Raw genomic sequence first — 21,151 nt, 5'->3', positions numbered from 1 at the left:
GTGGATGAAGAAAGATGGCAGGAGTGATTTGTGACCAAAGAATATCAGCAAGAGTGAAGGGGAAAGTTTACAAGACAGTAGTGAGACCAGCTATGTTGTACGGCTTAGAGGCAGTGGCACTAATAAAAAGACAGGAGGCAGAGCTGGAGGTGGCAGAGATGAAGATGTTGAGATTCTCTTTGGGAGCGACAAGAATGGACAAGATTAGGAATGAACATATCAGAGGGACAGCTCAGGTGGGACGGTTTGGAGACAAAGTCAGAGAGGCGAGACTGAGATGGTTTGGACATGTGCAGAGGAGGGACCCAGGGTATATAGGGAAAAAGATGCTGAGGATGGAGCCACCAGGCAGGAGGAGAAGAGGGAGGCCAAAGAGGAGGTTTATGGATGTGCTGAGGGAGGACATGCAAGTGGTTGGTGTGACAGAGGAAGATACAGAGGACAGGGTGAGATGGAAACGATTGATTTGCTGTGGTGACTCCTAACGGGAACAGCCGAAAGACAAAGAAGAAGAAGAAGAAGAAGAATGACAATGGCTGTGAATAGTTATGTACATGTGATTACTTAGTTTTTATTATTATTATTATTATTATTATTAATTTTTTTTTTTTTTTTTTTTTTTTGCAAAAATCTCTAAAAATCTTTTTTTCACATTGTCATTATGGGGTATTGTGTGTAAAATTTTGAGAAAAAAAAAATGAATTTCATCCATTTTGGAATAAGGCTGTAACATAACAAAATGTGGACAAAATGAAGCACTGTGAATACTTTCTGGATGCACGGTAAAGGTCCCACAGATGACAGGGCATGTCAGATTTTGAGTGACAATTCAAAAAATAGTTCCCCCCTGTTGTTTGCCTGAACAGGCACTGCAATGATGTCATGGCACCACTCTGAAAAGTTAAGGCATATTCTACTTAAAAGCACCCAGAGCAGGAACTTGAAAAAGCTCTGAGAAACTGAAAAAAAGACACTGACACTCAGGAAAAAAAAATGTTATTTGGATATGGGGCCTTAGTCACTTGTTTTTACCAGATGACTCAGCAGGTTAAACAAAAATAATTACATTGGTGAGTACAGGATGAGGCAGGGGGCAGAACTCATCCCCTAACAGCAGACAGGGACCAACTGGTGGCCATGAAGCGGTGGAGGAAGCGTCAGGCACAGAACTGAAAAGCAGCAAAAGGTGAGTGAAACACTGAAGCTTTTAAAAGACGTGCCTGCAATCTATCGGTTAGTGGTGATGATTAACAGTGTTTGGGATTATGCATGTGGCTGGAGTCAATAAGCTGACTGTGGAAGACTACATTGTGAGTCTTCTAGCAGAACATGCTTTGCTGCATTTCTTTATTTTTTTTACTAGCGTGGGAGTGCCAGTGGCTAATATTCCACAGTAGCTTAAATATGAAAAAAATACTGCATTGCCATCTTTGGACATAAGATGGCACCATCTACATGTGTGACATTGTGCTCCTTTATACTGAATGAAGTACTGCAATTCACACTCCAGACAACAAGATGCCCCATTAAGCTGGATGGCAACTGCATAAAGGAAGACAACAAAGGATATCTGAATGAGAGACATTATATGTTCCAAAGAATGAGTAAATTTAATAAATCATACTCTCAAATTGAAAGACCGCACTCTGGTGTAAAAAGAACACTTAGCACAGCACTTGTCTGGACTGCGTGACATAACAAACACAGCAACAGCAAGTCAGCAATCCAAATCTAAGGAGTTTGCTTTATAAATAAATAATTTAGTGATTAAATTCCTTTTGCTTCCCGCTGCATGAAGCACTAGCACCACACTTCAAAAAAAAAAAAAAATGTAATTTATAGACAGGTTTCACTTAAATATGCTTCTTTCCTCTTCATGACACATTTTTGGACAGATGCAGCTAATAGTTTATGTTGTTACTGGTATTGAATCCTGTTAAGCAAATTTACATATTTAAAAAAAAGATCAACAATTTACATCCAGATCATGATTAACACCAAATGTCTGAGTCTGATTCGTTTAATTAAAATGTTTAATTCACTATTTTGGGTGAAGATCAGATCAACACTGAGAATTTTTTTTAATCCCACTCTGTCAAAAAACAAAAGAAAACAAAACAACAACAAAAAAAAGATTTGAATCCTGATCAACAAACTTTATACAAATGATGAATGTTTATGAGTGCAGTGGTAAGAATATCTGATGAAATATTCTTTCCATTGAACAAATGAAAAACATGCATTATTTGTTTTATATAATGCCTAAAATACTCGTAGATCCTTGTCATTTGGTATTTTGTTAGTTTATAAACAAGAGAAAAGGGACTTACGCCCTTCCTGGTCCTATGGTGTCTGCCAAAGATCGGTAGTGAGACCGAGATGCCCATCTCACCCAGGTGTGTGACAGAACCTGCTCTGTCCCAGTGCCCCCCACCCCCCTCCCCCGCAAGCAAGCACTGATATACAGCAGATGGGATGAGTTCCTCAATGAAATCACCTGGTGGAGTTGGGGTTTACAAAGAAACCTGCACCCTCTTTGCCCTTTCTGGAGTCAGGTTAACACCTATGGTTAACTGTGTTGGGCTGCTGTTTGTTAAGCTGTCTCTATGCCTGAGGTCTAATCAATAATCCTCACATTGACGGGAGTCGTGATACACAGCATGACTCTGGTGGGCGTGTCACTGAGACATTTAGACTCAAAAAACTGATGCATTGGATGAACTCAGTTCAATTATGAACAGGATTTCCATCAAATAAATATATGTAGTCCCAACTAAATTAAATTACATTATCTTGCATGGATGCATTTTATTTGAGTTGGGGCTACATATATGTTTTAGATGGAAATCCTGCACATAATTGAATTGAGTTCATCCAGTGAGTCATTTGTTTGAGTGATACACTCAAAAAAACTGACTCATTGGATTGGATTCCATCTAATAAATATATGTAATCCCAACTAAATTAAATTACATTATCTTGCATGGATGTTTTATTTGAGTTGGGGCTACATATATGTTTTAGATGGAAATCCTGCACATAAATGAATTGAATTCATCCAGTGACTCATTTGTTTGAGTGATACACTCAAAAAATTGACTCATTGGATTGGATTCCATCTAATACATATATGTAGTCCCAACTAAATTAAATTACATTATCTTGCATGGATGTGTTTTATTTGAGTTGGGGCTACATATATGTTTTAGATGGAAATACTGCACATAATTGAATCACGTTCATCCAGTGAGTCATTTGTTTGACACTCAAAAAATTGACTCATTGGATTGAATTCCATCTAATAAATATATGTAGTCCTAACTAAATTAAATTACATTATCTTGCATGGATGTGTTTTATCTCAGTTGGGGCTACATATATGTTTTAGATGGAAATCCTGCACATAATTGAATTGAGTTCATCCAGTGAGTCATTTGTTTGAGTGATACACTCAAAAAATTGACTCACTGGATTGGATTCCATCTAATAAATATATGTAGTCCCAACTAAATTAAAATACATTATCTTGCATGGATGTGTTTTATTTGAGTTGGGGCTACATATATGTTTTAGATGGAAATCCTGCACATAATTGAATTGAGTTCATCCAATGAGCCATTTTTTGAGTGTATTTGAACGAGGCTTCCTGTCAGCAGGCAGGTGGTCAGTCCCAGTGCCAGTGTGTAGATCTGGGTTTGATTTGTGCTCGGACGACTTGTGCAAGACACTGAATCTACATTGTCTCAGTCCATCCAGCTGTAAATGGGTACCAGCCCTGGCTGGGGATGTAACCTGTGTCGGACTGGTGTCAGATCCGGGGGGAGTCGTAGACTCTCATCTAGTTCACGCTAAAGAATTGGGCAATAAGCGCCGGCACCAAAGCGCCTCAGAACCAATATAGGACTTGTTTCTTCTTCTTACCTTATGACATCATTCATCTTGTCGATTTGAATGTACACAGAATTCTGATCACTGTCTTATTGCTGCTGTCAACTGATGACGAACGGCAGTTGCTCTGCTGGCGTAAGGACTGCACTCACTGAGTGGCTGTCTGGTTTTGTGCAGTTTGAGGAGTGCGCTGCTGTTTTCTGGAGTCTGACTTTGAGTTTTATACGTGGTGTTTGTTTGTGCTGCTGTGGATAATTAAATGCCAATAGGGGAGAAAATCTCATTTGTGGTGAAGGTCTTTATAGCAGAGTTCCTACGTCAATCTCACACTCAGGTTAATGAGCAAATTAGGAGAGAAGACAAGAAAGAAGATGGAGGCAAAGGGGAGAAGAGGAGAAACACAGAGGAGCTGCAGGAGGAGGTGATGAGGAGACCAGGGCCGAGGTCAGACGGACACACTGCAGAGACAAGACGCTTCATCCAGTAATAAACGTCAGCTATTTTAAATCATCAGCTTGTGGCTTAAATCCATTTTTTTTATATGTATTTTTTGTAACGGTTACACCATTTTTTTTTTTTTTTTTATTGTCAGTGTGTAAACAGCTTCCATCGAGTTCTCTCTCATCGACATGGACTAATCCCTCAGGCTGCAAAAACACACATTAAAAAATAATTTGATGTTGTTGAGCTTTAACACTCTAATTTGCATTGATGCCCAACCTGGAAATATTTTGAGCTGTTAGCGTCTGACGCAAAAACAGTGTACACAATCCCCAAAATGATACAACTTAAAAAATACAGCATTAAACCAAGTTAAGAAACAATAAACTGCACCAAAACCAGATCAAATCAAATCAATGTTATTTATATAGCACCAAATCACAACAACAGTTGTCCCAAGGCGCTTTATATTGTAAGGCAAAGCCATACAATAATTACAGAAAAACCCCAACGGTCAAAATGACCCCCTATGAGCAAGCACTTGGCAACAGTGGGAAGGAAAAACTCCCTTTTAATAGGAAGAAACCTCCAGCAGAACCAGGCTCAGGGAGGGGCAGTCTTCTGCTGGGACTGGTTGGGGCTGAGGGAGACAACCAGGAAAAAGACATGCTGTGGAAGAGAGCAGAGATCAATCACTAATGATTAAATGCAGAGTGGTGCATACAGCGCAAAAAGAGGTGAATAAAAAAACACTGGGTGCATCATGGGAAACCCCCAGCAGTCTAAGTCTATAGCAGCATAACTAAGGGATGGTTCAGGGTCACCTGATCCAGCCCTAACTATAAGCTTTTTCAAAAAGGAAAGTTTTAAGCTTAATCTTAAAAGTAGAGAGGGTGTCTGTCTCCCTGATCTGAATTGGGAGCTGGTTCCACAGGAGAGGAGCCTGAAAGCTGAAGGCTCTGCCTCCCATTCTACTCTTAAAACCCTAGGAACTACAAGTAAGTCTGCAGTCTGAGAGCGAAGCGCTCTATTGGGGTGATATGGTACTATGAGGTCACTAAGATAAGATGGGACCTGATTATTCAAAACCTTATAAGTAAGAAGAAGAATTTTAAATTCTATTCTGGAATTAACAGGGAGCCAATGAAGAGAGGCCAATATGGGTGAGATATGGTATATCCTTCTAGTCCCTGTCAGTACTCTAGCTGCAGCATTTTTGAATTAACTGAAGGCTTTTCAGGGAACTTTTAGGACAACCTGATAATAATGAATTACAATAGTCCAGCATAGAAGAAATAAATGTATGAATTAGCTTTTCAGCATCACTCTGAGACAAGAGCTTTCTAATTTTAGAGATAATGCGCAAATGCAAAAAAGCAGTCCTACATATTTGCTTAATATGCGCATTGAAGGACATATCCTGATCAAAAAATGACTCCAAGATTTCTCACACTATTACTGGAGGTCAGGGTAATGCCATCCAGAGTAAGGATCTGGTTAGACTCCATGTTTCTAAGATTTGTGGGGCCAAGTACAATAACTTCAGTTTTATCTGAATTTAAAAGCAGGAAATTAGAGGTCATCCATGTCTTTATGTCTGAAAGACATTCCTGCAGTTTAACTAATTGGTGTGTGTCCTCTGGCTTCATGGATAGATAAAGCTGGGTATCATCTGCGTAACAATGAAAATTTAAGCAATGCTTTCTAATAACACTGCCTAAGGGAAGCATGTATAAAGTGAATAAAATTGGTCCTAGCACAGAATCTTGTGGAACTCCATAATTAACCTTAGTCTGTGAAGAAGACTCCCCATTTACATGAACAAATTGTAATCTATTAGATAAATATGATTCAAACCACTGCAGCGCAGTGCCTTTAATACCTATGGCATGCTCTAATCTCTGTAATAAGATGAATGTACGATGCAACCAGTTGTAAAATAATTCTGTATATAAAAGAAAGAAATAATTCTTTCTCTGGATTTCCTAATCCAGTGTCAAAGATCATCATTGTCTTATAGTTAAGAACAACTCACCCCATAACCCCATGTCCACATGTGTCCAGTTGGGTTGTGTTTGGGTTCCCGATAAAAAAAATCTGAAAACTGCAAACTCATAGCATAATATCGAATCCCGCCGCAACCCATCTACAAGCATACATGGTCATCTTGGAGAACATTGGACACTATCTGAACAATCGGGAACATAATTTTAGCCTGTACAAAATTTCAACGGGAAACCAACAGGCTCATCGGCAAGCTCGCGGCAATCTGCAGGATCCCCAGAACCTTGCTGCAAGCTGGTGGCATTAGACTTGTACCAAACACTGATGCAGATTTGTACCCAATCTGCTATTGTAAAGATCACCACGACAGCACGGCAAGCAGACTGCGAAATTGTCACCAGTGGCAAGATCACATCTGGAAACTAACAGGAACATGTGGACCCTTAGCGCTAACACTGGAACAACCTGTTTGAGGACATGCGTTGATTCCATATATGCTAGCTTACGATGAGCATCATGACACAGTTCATGCGTATATTCTGTAGACATCAGTCTACATCAGTTTTATTTTGGAAGGAAGCTGCACCTGCCTTTGAGACCAGTACCAAGGTCTCAGTGTGGAGCCTAAATTCATTCATTTATTCATTTTCACAATACCGGCTTACAATGGCTGTGTCCAAATTCAGGATCTGCACCCTTCTAAGGTCTCTGTCCCACAAAACTCTTCAGACTTCAGCCCCTCTGACACAGTGAAGGCCGGACCAACCCATTCTGAAATGACACGTTCTAGCCCACGTTTAGCTGTTGTGATATTATGGTTGTCTGCCCCATCTCCTGTCGCCTGGAAACCTTGAAAGCAGCTTACTTATTTACAGTTGTATATAAGGAGTCCAAAAGTGTACTTTATCTTAATTTTTATTTATTTATTTTTTAACCAAATGTTTTGTCTTGAAGGAAAAAGAAAAAAACACACAAGGACTCATGGGATTTTTTTTAGGCCATGAAAAATAACCTGTTGTATCCTTTGTTTGCGGGAGAAAGAAGGTTGCTTGACTGCTTCACAAGCAGCCTCTGAAATGAGACAGCCTAGTTGTGCCAGCTATGACATAAACAACCAACGATACAGCCTTTGAACCACGCACGTGCTGAATTGAGTTACTTGAAAATGTGCCTATATAATATGTCTATGTTTCAAGAGCAGGCACCTGAGTGGACAAGAACCTAACCTTCTAAAATGCACACCTGGGCTCAAATCCTGCTACTGCTATGTGTCTCTGTCTTTGGACAAGACATTTAACCTACGTTGTCTCACTCCATCCAGTTGCAAATGGGCACCAGCCATGGCTGGGGAAGTGACCTGCATTGGACTGGAGTCCCGTATAGGGGGAGTCGTAGACTCTCATCCACTTGACGCTACGGAATCCAGAGATAAACACTGGCACCAAACGGGCCTCAGGACCTGTATCGGACTTATTATCTTTCTTTCAGGCATTTTGTTGCCATCAGATGACTGACCATCTTCTCACTTTTCACAATCCACTTTATTCCTTGTACTTTCTGTGCTCACAGCCAATCCCATCTTCTTATACCTTCAGTTCTGTCTTATACCACAGATTTAACTAACATTTCTAACATCTAGAGGTTAGAAGTAAAACATCATAACCATCACTACCCCTTCCTTTAAAATGAATACTACTACTACTACTACACACACACACATATGCAAAACCTAGTATCTCCATAACCATAAATTTTTAGTTAAGGCCAACATGTACTTGGCTGTCAAGGGGACCATCAGTGTGCAAAATACAAAAGAATTTGAACAAACTGTTTTAATTTTATTGATGAAAGTCTGTGCTGTCTGTCCTTTAAATCGTCATTTTAAACTGCATTTTTCTCAATTAAAAAAAGACTTACTATATATAGTGAGGAAAATAAGTATTTGAAGACCCTGCAGTTTTGCAAGTTCTCCCACTTAGAAATCATGGAGGGGTCTGAAATTTTCATCTTAGGTGCATGTCCACTGTAAGAGACATAATCTAAAAAAATAAAAAAAAAATCCAGAAATCACAATGTATGATTTTTTAATAATTTATTTGTATGTTACTGCTGCAAATAAGTATTTGAACACCTACCAACCAGCAAGAATTCTGGCTCACACAGACCTGTTAATTTTTCTTTAAGAAGCCCTCTTATTCTGCACTCTTTACCTGTATTAATTGCACCTGTTTGAACTTATTACCTGTATAAAAGACACCTGTTCACACACTCAATCAATCACACTCCAACCTGTCCACCATAGCCAAGACCAAAGAGCTGTCTGAGGACACCAGGGACAAAACTGTAGACCTGCACAAGGCTGGGATGGACTACAGGACAACAGGCAAGCAGTTTGGTAGAAGACAACAACTGTTATGATTATTTATTAGAAAGTGGAAGAAACACAAGATGACTGTCAGTCTCCCTCGGTCTGGGATTCCATGCAAGATCTCACTTTGTGGGGTAAGGATGATTCTGAGAAAGCTCAGAACTACACAGGAGGACCTGGTCAATGACCTGAAGAGAGCTGGGACCACAGTCACAAAGATTACATTAGTAACACATGATGCTGTCATGGTTTAAAATCCTGCAGGGCAGCAAGGTCCATTTGAAGTTCACCAGTGACCATCTGGATGATCCAGAGGAGGCATGGGAGAAGGTCATGTGGTGAGATGAGACCAGAATAGAGCTTTTTGGAATCAACTCCACTTACCATATTTAGAGGATGAGAACAACCCCAAGAAAACCATCCCAACCTTGAAGCATGGGGGTGGAAACATCATACTCTGGGGGTGCTCTTCTGCGAAGGGGACAGAACGACTGCACCGTATTGAAGGGAGGATGGATGGGGTCATGTGTGGTTTTGGAGTGGTTTGGTCAAATGTCAAAGAAAATATAATCAAAATATATGTTTGTTGTATATCTCAATAACCAAGATGCTTCGGTGGATGATCTGAAGCATATATGGATCAGCAAAATATTTGATTGATTGGTATGAATGACCCTCTGATGTATTTCATTATGTAAAAAAATAAATACATAAAAAGACGCAGCATGTTTTGTAGCTTTTTTGTTCTTACATTGCAGAGCTGTTCAATTCATAAATGTCCTGTGCAAGTTTAGTACTTAAGATAGGATCAGATCAGATCTTAGTATTGGCAGATAGTCAATATTAAATGACTTGAATTGGGGGTCAACACACACTCACCCACACATTAACAACAACCTTTGATTATTCATTCATTATTTAATTTTCTATACCCACTTACTCCAATCAAGGGTCACAGGGGGCTGGAGCCTATCCCAGCAGTCGCAGGGTGCAAGGTGGGGTACACCCTGGACAAGACGCAACCCTTAATGAATACAATTCTATTTCTTTAACTTTTACATTTAGTGTTTGGAGCAAATAAGATAGCTCAGTTTATTCTTTAGTTGACCAAATACAGACAATTTGAAAACATACTTGAACTTGTGGGCAAAAATGTCTGTAGAAAAAATGTGGGAACATTATAGGCTTTAGTGAATTTACTAAATAATTCAAGGTTGTAGTCATGATTTGAAGCAGCATAAAATAATCTTGCTGTCTGGATACATGGACCTGTGGATTGATGTGTGATCAAATAAGAAAGGAAGGCTGGTGGGATGGTCTTTAATTTACATGCTAATGTGTGTGTTGTGATGATTATTTTAATCTGTGTCAGTGATGACACCAGATGACAGCGATGCCGCTCACTCACTCCGGGGTGACACACACAAGTGCGGGGGGAGGTGTTTGGGGTAGAGTTCCTTTATTCAGAGAGTGGCAACATGATGATCCAAAAAAAAAAAAAAACAGTCACGTGACTCGTGGTGCCATCTTGGGGCCAAAATAGTGTTTGTTGTTAATCTGTCTGCATGCAAATCCAGCTATTTTATTTATTTATTCACTGAAAATGTGAGTTGTTGTGCGTTTGAATGTACAAACAGACAAAACAAGGGCTTCAAGATGTACAGATTCCCTTCAGATCTGAATAAATTGGCAAAAAGTCAGCTGTGTGGGATGGAAGCGATTTCATTGTTAAAGCTTCAAGAGGTAAATCTATTGTTCAGTCCCATGTACAGTAAAACTCACCTAAACCGTCACCGGACAAAAAAAGTCCCATTGTTTTTGTATTGTTTTCCATGTAATAAACACAGTGTATATAACAGATTTTGTGCTCACATTGTATAAAATTTCCCGTCTGATCGCAATATATTTCCATTAAAAACCCCTCACATGTGGGAACAGAGTCATTTCCATGATTAAAAAAACCAACTGTTTATTTTTTCAAACCGTGCTCAGACTTGGACCCGCAGCCTGACATGGACCTGTTAAATCAGACACAGCAAAAGACTGTGATTTGACACGTTTCTGCTTTCACTCCTCCCATCATATTTTAATAGTTTTTGCGGTGCACATGCTGGTTACATTTTGGAATCACATACATTTGGCAGAAGAGTCCGCAAATTTACAACACGGAGTCAGAAAAAGGAAATTGTACAGTTTACCTTTGAATTGGAGGTGATGACTGTAGAATGAAAAGCTTGTTGAGGGTCAAATTAATCCAAAATAAAGCACAATCCAGAGACGCCGAACTTTAAAACTGTTATGCACGTCGGCATCATGACACAGAGTTACCTGTAAATCAGGCTTTAAATTCATTAAATAAATCATCATAAATTGTAAATTCATGCAAATTTGATAGCTTAGCTATGTTTATATTTATTTTGATAGTACCTGTACCTGGATGTGGTGCTGTGTGTGGTTAAATGATAAAAAAAACACTGAAAACACAAAAAGTTCATTCAGTAGTTCAGCACAATTGGCCCCAAAATGGCGCCATGTTCTCAGTTGTTGCTACTCTCTGAATGAAGGGACTCTAGTTTGGGGTTGGTGGGGGGGATCTTCACAGACGGCTATCTGGTTGAATTCTGGCATCAAACCAACAACCCTCTCAAACTGCAGAACACACTAGCTCAGCACCAGAAGGTTGTCACAGCCACTCGTTTTGTTTCTTGTGACCTGGTTTTACCCGTGTTGTGTAACGAGTGCCGCTCTAGTTGCAGCTGTTCATTTCTTTAATAAATTAAAGCTACATTCATTAAAGTGTTAATTTCAGCCACCGGCAGGTAAACACATCAAGTGAAACCAAATCTCTCTGATGATCACTCGACGGTCTTCTGTCATGGTTCATGTTTCATCAGCAAACACAGCATTTGGAAGTCAGCTGGGATTCAAACCAGCAACCTTCTCAAGTGAAGCAATGGCAAGGAATGACATTTTCCTTTATGCGGTTGTGAAACGCGAGTACAAAGAGATGATGAAGATTTAAATAACGGCAATGAGGGACGGCAACGACTCTGTTACCATAGAAACCAAGAACCCATCATCCATCCTCGGTACCCCCCCCCCCCCCCCCCCAAGCACCAAACACACACTCATTTACAGTCAGATCCCGTGAGGTCCCGACCCCAGCTGACACCGTAACCATGGCAACCATGTAACACAGCAACAGACCACTAGAGGAAGGTGACAGACAGACAGACAGACAGCCAGATAGAGGACATCCTTGCGTTTTAAAGGTTTAAAAGACAGCAACTTTTCAAGAAGCAGCTTTTGTTCTTTTTCCGTCTGTTAGAGTGAATTTGTTTCTTTAAATGTCCATCTATCTGCACAGCAAATTAAATTTTACATGTTTGTTTTCAATTAGATTTCTCTGTGTGAAAACACAGATGTCTGGTACATTAACAAAATGCACTCGCTCTCCTTCTCTTTTCCTCTCCTCATTTATTTCCTCCTCTCCTCATTTGTTTTTCTCATTTATTTCCTAAACCCTAAAAAGTAAGTTTGCGGAACCTTTATTCTGGGTCTGTTAGTGAAGTTTAAGGCTAGCAGCCAGCAATCACCTTAGTATTTTCTCTGCTTTCCTGTCAATTTTACTGCTGATGAATTATACCTTAGATGTGTTTTTTTTCTAGTGGACTGATTCTTCTATCCGAGGTGCGGAGGGCATCGCACCAGATTGGCGGCTATGGACCACAGGATGCTGGACTGACTGTGAGATGCCATGCCTGAAGCTGAAGCAGCAGATGTTGTTTTGATTTTCTGTTTTGTGTTTCTTCAGCTTTGTGAAACTTTGTAAAAACCTTGTGACTGTCAGAATGGCCCAAGCAGAGGGCCGCCCCTTTGAGTCTGGTCTGCTTGAGGTTTCTTCCTCAATATTATCAGAGGGAGTTTTTCCTTACCACTGTCACCTGTGTGCTTGCTGTAGGGTGTGGTAAGGTTGGACCTTACTTGTGTGAAGCACCTTGAGGCAGCGTTGTTGTGATTTGGCACTATATAAAATGAAGTACGAGGTCTGTTATAAAAGTATCCAACCTTTTTAGTTTTTTCAAAAACCTGATGGATTTTAATCACGTGTGCTTGCATGAGCCAACCTTGAACCTTCGTGCACATGCGTGAATTTTTTCACACCTGTCGATTGCGTCATTAGCTTGTAAGCAACCTTTGTGTGAGGATGGGTGTCATCTCTTGTCGTTTTTTCTTTGCAAGGAAATGGCGGAACGACTGGAGCAGCGCGACTGCATCAAATCTTGCCAGAAACTGGGCGACATCTGTGTGATGCCCATAGGATCGTCACCGAAAGCCGTCTGAATAATCTGAATGGTTTCCACCTGGCTGTCACCTAGTTTCTGGCAAAGTATTGGCATACACTCCCACTGTGCATAAACAAATGACATCATAGCGCGCGCACAGCCCAAGAACTGTCCGCAGAGGAAAAGATAAAAAGGTGAGAAGTGCGTGTTGCTCCCAATATGGATGATTTTCTCATGGATAGTCTGACAAAGAACAGCAGCCAAACCAGCCAGCTTGACGAGGATGCACTGGTGAATTTGGAGAGCAGCGTGGTACCAGCTAACACGACAAAATCCACCGAGTTTGGAATGCGCAAGTTCCGTGAGTGGCTCACGCAGCGCAATATTGAATGCGACCTCCATACTGTTATGCCACCAGAACTAAATGACATGCTGCCGCCCTTCAAAAGCATGTTATTGTATTAGTGTCATTTTTGTTCTGTACAAGTCTTTTTGTCATTTGTTAAATGTGTTCCTTCTTAGCTGATGTCCAGCGAGTCCAGTGGAAAATTTTGTGCACGCTCAAAACCTTCAGCACTTCCGGTGTTTGTACAACTGTTTACTGATTTGTCCTGTACTTGTTTGTTACTTGTATGATACTCATGATACTCATATCCTGTGGTTGCCCAATGCTTCAGACTGCACAGTAAAATCACGAGTGTAAAACTAACACTGGCAGTGTTAAATTAACACTGCCAGTGTACATATGGTCCTACTCTGGCCAGAGTGGGACCATATGTGCACTGTCAGTGTTAATTGTCAGTGTTAACTGGTGATTTTACTGTGTGGGCTTCTGATTGGCTAAAACTCCAGCGCCTGGGTGTGAATGTAGTAGGAGAGGAGAGAGAGCAGTTCCTGATGCAGCATGGCTGTTTATTTAGCCAAGGAAAGACATGAGCTGAAAAATAAAGATGACGCAGCCGTGTGCATTTTTATCTGGGTGTCAGAGTGCACTCAGCAGATTCTCTTGGTGAGAAGGCACCACAAAGAAAGAAGGTTGTTTGTTGTCCTCGCAGCTGCAGTCGCACAGTGGAAAGGATGCTGCTGGTGCACGAATATTGTGGGAAAGTATGATGTCATGATCCCTCAGATAGCTGAATTCTAGCCACATTTGTGATCAGACCTCAGTGAATCCTGCTCAAATCCGGCTCCTCCAGCTCTTTGTGTCACATTTGGAAATGTGACATCTATCAGAGCCCCAAGTCCACTGAAGAGCAAAGGATTAAGATTATTAATTAATTTACTCAATAGTGTGACAACACCAAGAACAATGCCAACTCAGACCTGTATTCAAATGACCTCCAGTGACCTATGACTCTCAATTACCTTATTACATCACCAGTGTCAAACTTTGGGACTTCGGAGTGAATGAGATTCAACCAGACTTGAGTGCTGCATCATTATCAAGCATTTGCCATGTTAGCACTTATTTCAGACTTTATACAATGTTATAACATGGCAGACAGCTGCATTTCAAAGCGGACACAGAAAAGTAATTTCTTGTTGCACAGTTCTGGAATTTCCAATGTATATGTTATTAGCATTATGATGATCGCCTCTATTGTGAGCAGAGTCACCACCTCACGCTACATTCATCAGCTGCTCATGCAAAAGTCAGCATGTTTTGTGGATTCTAGACGGTGCTCCTCCACGATGGGCTGGGGTTTTCTTAAAAAGACCTGAAAATTCAGTTACAATTTGCCGGAAGGTACAAGTCTAGATTTGATGTTTTCATGAAAGAAAATCTTCCTCTATACCCCCTGAAGCTGTATAACTGGGGATACAAAATGCAAAACATGCACTATGCACAATTTCTGCAATCACAGCCGCAGAACCCTGTAACTTCTTCTGGGTTGTCTGGGTGTCTTGGAGACTTTCATCACGCTTCTCTTTCTTGCAGAGGCACTCAGATTTTGAGAAGTGTCTACTCCACACAGATTTACCCAACCCAGTCTCACAGCATGTCATGATTAAGCAGCAGGATATTTGTTGTGTGTCGGGGTGTGTGGCTGGAGGTTTTGGTGTTGTTTTCTTTTCTTTGCTCCTCAGGTGGCATGGAAGCTGATTTGTCTGTGGAAAAGAAGGTGCTGGCTGAAGAATCCTCACCCTCGTCAATATCATGTGAGGCACCTGGGACTGGTGCTCACGTGCAGCCCTAAAGACTTTCAGCTGTAGCAGATAATTGGATGGCGTTCTGCTTTTAAGGCAGGTGTGAGCCAAGCAGAACTGCCGGGAACGCGACCTTGTGATGTTCGTTTGTGAGACGCTGAGGACCGCACCTGGGTTTGACACAATAAGCCTGTGAAGCAAGGAAGGGTGAGGACACATGCTGTCAGCACACAGTAAAGGTAATTAACTGTTGGATTAATTGTAGATAATAACTTGAGGTTTTGCTACATAGTATACGTGAAATTGTGATGAGAATGGTGTGGCTTGCTTCTCACTGCTGTGGCGTGCAGGATAAGTGATCCTCCACTTATTGTGAGAAGCTGCTCATGTGCATAAAGATAAAAAGTATAAACCTTGATGTGTTGCTGATAGCATGTGTTCTGTGAAAGAAATTGTTATAATAGCTAACGTGCCTCACATCTTCTGTGCTTCAACAGAGAATCAGTTTGTCGTGTCCACCTGGGGGGTGTCTGTTTGTTGGTAGTGAGTCCAGGAGCATCGGACTTCTCTCCCCGTGCACACTGGAGAGCGTGCCAGCAGTCACTCCTCCTGAAGGACATTGGGTTGGGTTTTTTTTGTATAATTTATATAGGCACAGGTGAAAAATAAATTGTTTTTTGTTGATGGAACCGCTTCTTGGTTATTTTTAGTGCTGGGTCCTGTCTGACGCAGGTTCGCTCCTCAATCTGCGTCGACACATAACAATATTGTCACGAAAAGTGCAAAATGTTTGTAATGAGAGCACAAATTTATTCTAATACATTCCGTGACAGCTGCACAAAATTAAAGGTGTTGTGGGGGGTCTGGGGGGGGGTTATGGTTCAGGTTAGGGGAAGGAGTAGGGTTAGGTTATGGTTAAGGTTACGGTTAGGGGAAGGAGTATGGTTGGGCTATGGTTAAGCTTAGGGTTAGGGGAAGGAGTAGGGTTGGGCTATGGTTAAGGTTAGGTTTGGGGGTAGGGTTAGGGTTAGGTTATGGTCAAGGTTAGGGTTAGGGGAAGGAGTAAGGTTTGGCTATGGTTAAGGTTAGGATGGGGTAGGGTAAGGTTATGGTTAATGTTAGGGTTAGGGGAAGGAGTTGGGCGTAGGGGTGGGGTTAGAGTTAGGTTATGGTTAATGTTAGAGTTAGGGGAAGGAGCAGGGTTAGGCCATGGTTAAGGTTAGGGTTGGGGTAGGGTTAGGGTTAGGTTATGGTTAAGGTTGGGGTTAGGGGAAGGAGTAGAGTTGGGCTATGGTTAAGCTTAGGGTTAGGGGAAGGAGTAGGTTTGGGCTATTTTAAGGTTAGGTTTGGGGTAGGGGTAGGGTTAGGGTTAGGTTATGGTTAAGGTTAGGGTTAGGGGAAAGAGTAGGGTTTGGCTATGATTAAGGTTAGGGTTGGGGGGGTAGGGTAAGGTTATGGTTAAGGTTAGGGTCAAGGGAAGGAGTTGGGGGTAGGGGTAGGGTTAGAGTCAGATTACGGTTAATGTTAGGGTTAGGGGAAGGAGTAGGGTTATGCTATGGTTAAGGTTAGGGTTGGGGGTACGGGTAGGGTTAGGGTTCAGTTATGGTTACGGTTAGGGTTAGGGGAAGGAGTAGAGTTGGGCTGTGTTTAATATTTGGGTTGGAGGTAGGGTTAGGTTAGGTTTTGTTTAAGGTTAGGGTTGGGGGTAGGGGTAGGGTAAGTGATAGTGTGTTAAAAAAAACCCTGTCACAAAAATTTGATTCATTTTGTGACGGAAGCATTAAAAAAAAAAAGTGAGACTGGGCTGGATTTACCACAAGGTGCCATACTGTTTGAATTTCTTCATAATTGATGTAAATAAAGTCCATGACATATTCTGTGACTTGGAAATGTTTATGTATCCATCCCCTTACTTGTCTGAAGAATAACAAAGAAAAGAAAACTGGCAGTAAAACTGGTTATTTACAGGTATTGTAACAAAGTATTCCATTACTTACCCAACCCATCATATTGGCTTTTATATTTTTAATTAATTTATATCAAGTTGTAGAGATTTGCTTTGAGTTTGAGTTTAAGGAAGATAATTTTACAAATTGTATTTTTAGTTATTTATTGTATTTTTTTGTATTTGAAATAGCATAAACAAACCAACTATTCCAATCTTTTTGGATATGAAAGTGAATGGAGGCTTTAATATTTGTTTTAAAATTGTAAGTGTGAATGTGGTAGAATGATGGACTTTAGTGATTCATGTTTTACTCAAGAGATATGAGACGGGTGTTTAAAGTCAGGGGAGGAATTGGGTCTACTGTCCCTGGGATCCCTGTGAAGTGGGGCCCAAAAAGCCCCTCTACCATTTAAATAACCTGGTAGGGGAGGTGGTGGTCTAGTGGTTAAGCGTTGGGCTTCAGACCAGGGGATCCTTGGTTCAAATCCCAGTTTGAGCAGAAAATCACTAAGGGCCCTTGGGCAAGATCCTTAATCCCCAAGTTGCTCCCAGTGTGTAGTGAGCACCTTGCATGGCAGCACCCTGATGTCGGTGTGTGACTGTGTTTGTGTGAATGGGATGGAAAAGCGGTATATAAATGCAGTCCATTTACCGTTTAGAAAGATTTGTCAAAAATGCATATTTGTGAAATAGCTGTGAATGACTTTTGCGAACAGCAGTCAAGTAAACATGTTCTTCTCTTCATGTTTGATCTCTGCAAATATAGCAGCAGTGTTTCGTGTCAGTCAGTCTCTGGTGTTCCTGGTCATCAAGTTAAAGTAACATCTCTGTTAACTCATGTTGCTAAAAGCGCCCCACAGTTAAAGCAGGGCCAGCGTCAGGACAAAGGCTTTTACTTTGAAGGTCACACTGTTATTGGTCTGTGTGATAAATTTGACAGCATCAAGATGAGATAAAAACTATTCTTTCAAGTTTCAGTAGGTAGTTAAGTTGGATAAAATCTTATTTTCTGTTATCTTCTGTATTGTATGTAGAATGTTACATGAACTGTATTCAGGGGCAGATCCATGTGTGTGTGTGTGGGGGGGGGGGGCTATAACTTTAGTTTAATAAAGATTGAAAGGTTGTTGAATTAATCAATACTTAAATATCTGTATAATTATGCTTACATCCTTTCAAATAACATACAGAGGTTCGAGAAAGTATTCACAGAGCTTCACCTTTTCAACATTTTGTTATTCCAAAACAGATGAAATTCGTTTTTTCCCCTCAAAATTCTACACACAATATCCCATAATGACAATCTGACGAGGTTTTTTTTGCTTAGTTTTTGTTTGTTTTGTTTGTTGTTGTTGTTTATAGATTTTTGCACATTTTTAAATAATAATAACCCCCCCCCCCCCACCCCACCCCACCCCCCAAGAAATCAAGTAATCTAAATTCTTAGAAATTAAGAAATCTGGGGAAGGGTACAGAAACTTTTCTGCTGCTTTGAAAGTCCCAGTGAGCACAGTGGCCTCTATCACTGTCACTCCACCCCAATGGAGCCAACATCATCCCCAGGCCCAGTAAGACACATGGTGGCCCTGTTTACAGTGTTGGTCACATGACAGTTACAACCATGCCAGATCTCCCCTACAGTATGTGTCAGTGTTTAGTTCATTTGTTCATGTTTTGTTGTTGTTTTTAATCTATCATCAGTGTCGACAGAATGAATGTGATTTATTTTACAGACTACAAAACCCACTGATCTTTTGTGTATTTTATTTATTTATTTATTTTGACAGAAGTAAACCCCATTTTATTTGTCAGGAACAGTTCAGGTTCAGACTGGGGAGTTCAGCTGCAGTCCAGACTGCCCCCTGGTGTTACATGGAGCATATTGCAGGAGAGGAGCTGTGAGGGGATCAGTCTCCTCCTCACAGGAGCTGATGTGGACTTCACAGTCGATTTCACTAAGATCTGTGGAACTGTGTTGTGCACGTGACATCCGTTAGTGTTTTTGAGGAAATACAGGCTGTGTTTCTAAAGTGGTGCAGAGAAACGTTTTGAAGTTCTCCAGTTATTAATGTTCTGATTTCATTCTTTCTCAGTTTCCATCCTTTCCTTTCCTTCACTTGTTTCTTTACCTTTTGTACCTTCTTGCTTTACGTCCTAATTTCTCCTCTTGCTTTCCTTCATTCTTTTGTCCCACTCTCATTTCCTTCCTTCCTTTCTTATTTATTTTTTCTTGACTATAGGAAATGCACAGGTCATCAAATCAATCAATCAATCAATTTTTTTATATAGCGCCAAATCACAACAAACAGTTGCCCCAAGGCGCTTTATATTGTAAGGCAAGGCCATACAATAATTATGTAAAACCCCAACGGTCAAAATGACCCCCTGTGAGCAAGCACTTGGCTACAGTGGGAAGGACAAACTCCCTTTTAACAGGAAGAAACCTCCAGCAGAACCAGGCTCAGGGAGGGGCAGTCTTCTGCTGGGACTGGTTGGGGTTGAGGGAGAGAACCAGGAAAAAGACATGCTGTGGAGGGGAGCAGAGATCGATCACTAATGATTAAATGCAGAGTGGTGCATACAGAGCAAAAAGAGAAAGAAACACTCAGTGCATCATGGGAACCCCCCAGCAGTCTAAGTCTATAGCAGCATAACTAAGGGATGGTTCAGGGTCACCTGATCCAGCCCTAACTATAAGCTTTAGCAAAAAGGAAAGTTTTAAGCCTAATCTTAAAAGTAGAGAGGGTGTCTGTCTCCCTGATCTGAATTGGGAGCTGGTTCCACAGGAGAGGAGCCTGAAAGCTGAAGGCTCTGCCTCCCATTCTACTCTTACAAACCCTAGGAACTACAAGTAAGCCTGCAGTCTGAGAGCGAAGCGCTCTATTGGGGTGATATGGTACTACGAGGTCCCTAAGATAAGATGGGACCTGATTATTCAAAACCTTATAAGTAAGAAGAAGAATTTTAAATTCTATTCTAGAATTAACAGGAAGCCAATGAAGAGAGGCCAATATGGGTGAGATATGCTCTCTCCTTCTAGTCCCCATCAGTACTCTAGCTGCAGCATTTTGAATTAACTGAAGGCTTTTTAGGGAACTTTTAGGACAACCTGATAATAATGAATTACAATAGTCCAGCCTAGAGGAAATAAATGCATGAATTAGTTTTTCAGCATCACTCTGAGACAAGACCTTTCTGATTTTAGAGATATTGCGTAAATGCAAAAAGGCAGTCCTACATATTTGTTTAATATGCGCTTTGAATGACATATCCTGATCAAAAATGACTCCAAGATTTCTCACAGTATTACTAGAGGTCAGGGTAATGCCATCCAGAGTAAGGATCAAATGACATCCATCAGTCACACTTCAGGTGACCACTGTAACCAGTCGGTAAAAACTTGTGAAACTTGGTGCACTGACGGTAAACAGCTCATTCCTTCCATCAAGGCTGGGTTCTGTATCTCCAGCAGTTTAGTGACAACAGTAGGTCAAATTTGGCCCTCAAATATGTTCATGCAACTAAATTTTGCCAGAAGCATACCCAAACAAGTCACAACTACCTGAAGATATGTGATGCATCCTCATTTTTTTAAGTCTTTAATAAGCAACAACAGCCATGAATATTCAGCCTCACAATATGACTGTTTAAGGTCATATGTCAGCAATGTTTTGATGTGTCAACACCAAACATAGTACGTTTCTTTGGGGTCCCATTATGAGGAAGCACTAAAATTTGGCATATTTAACATCTTCTTCTGCTTCACATTGCCTTGTTTTTCCTTCTTCCTGTCTCTTTCCTCCATTCAGTGTTTACTAATTAAATTATTATTTATTGTGGGGTACCTGGAGCTGCCCGGGTTAACCTGTTTTAGACACAAGCCAAATGCCAATCATTTTAATCAAAACAATTGTCCAACATTTGTTTTTGTAATGCTGATGTCTTATAAATATAATAGTTAATGGGCTAAAGTTTGTCCAGCAGAACTATAAGAGGTGGACTCCCCAAACTAAGTGGAAATACTTGGTTAAAAGACAAACACATTTGAAGTCCTTCATGCAGACTTTG

The sequence above is a fragment of the Thalassophryne amazonica genome, chromosome 16 (genome assembly GCF_902500255.1).
Source record: "Thalassophryne amazonica chromosome 16, fThaAma1.1, whole genome shotgun sequence".
NCBI classification, from domain to species: Eukaryota; Metazoa; Chordata; class Actinopteri; order Batrachoidiformes; family Batrachoididae; genus Thalassophryne; species Thalassophryne amazonica.
Note: the sequence above shows the minus strand (reverse complement) of the source record.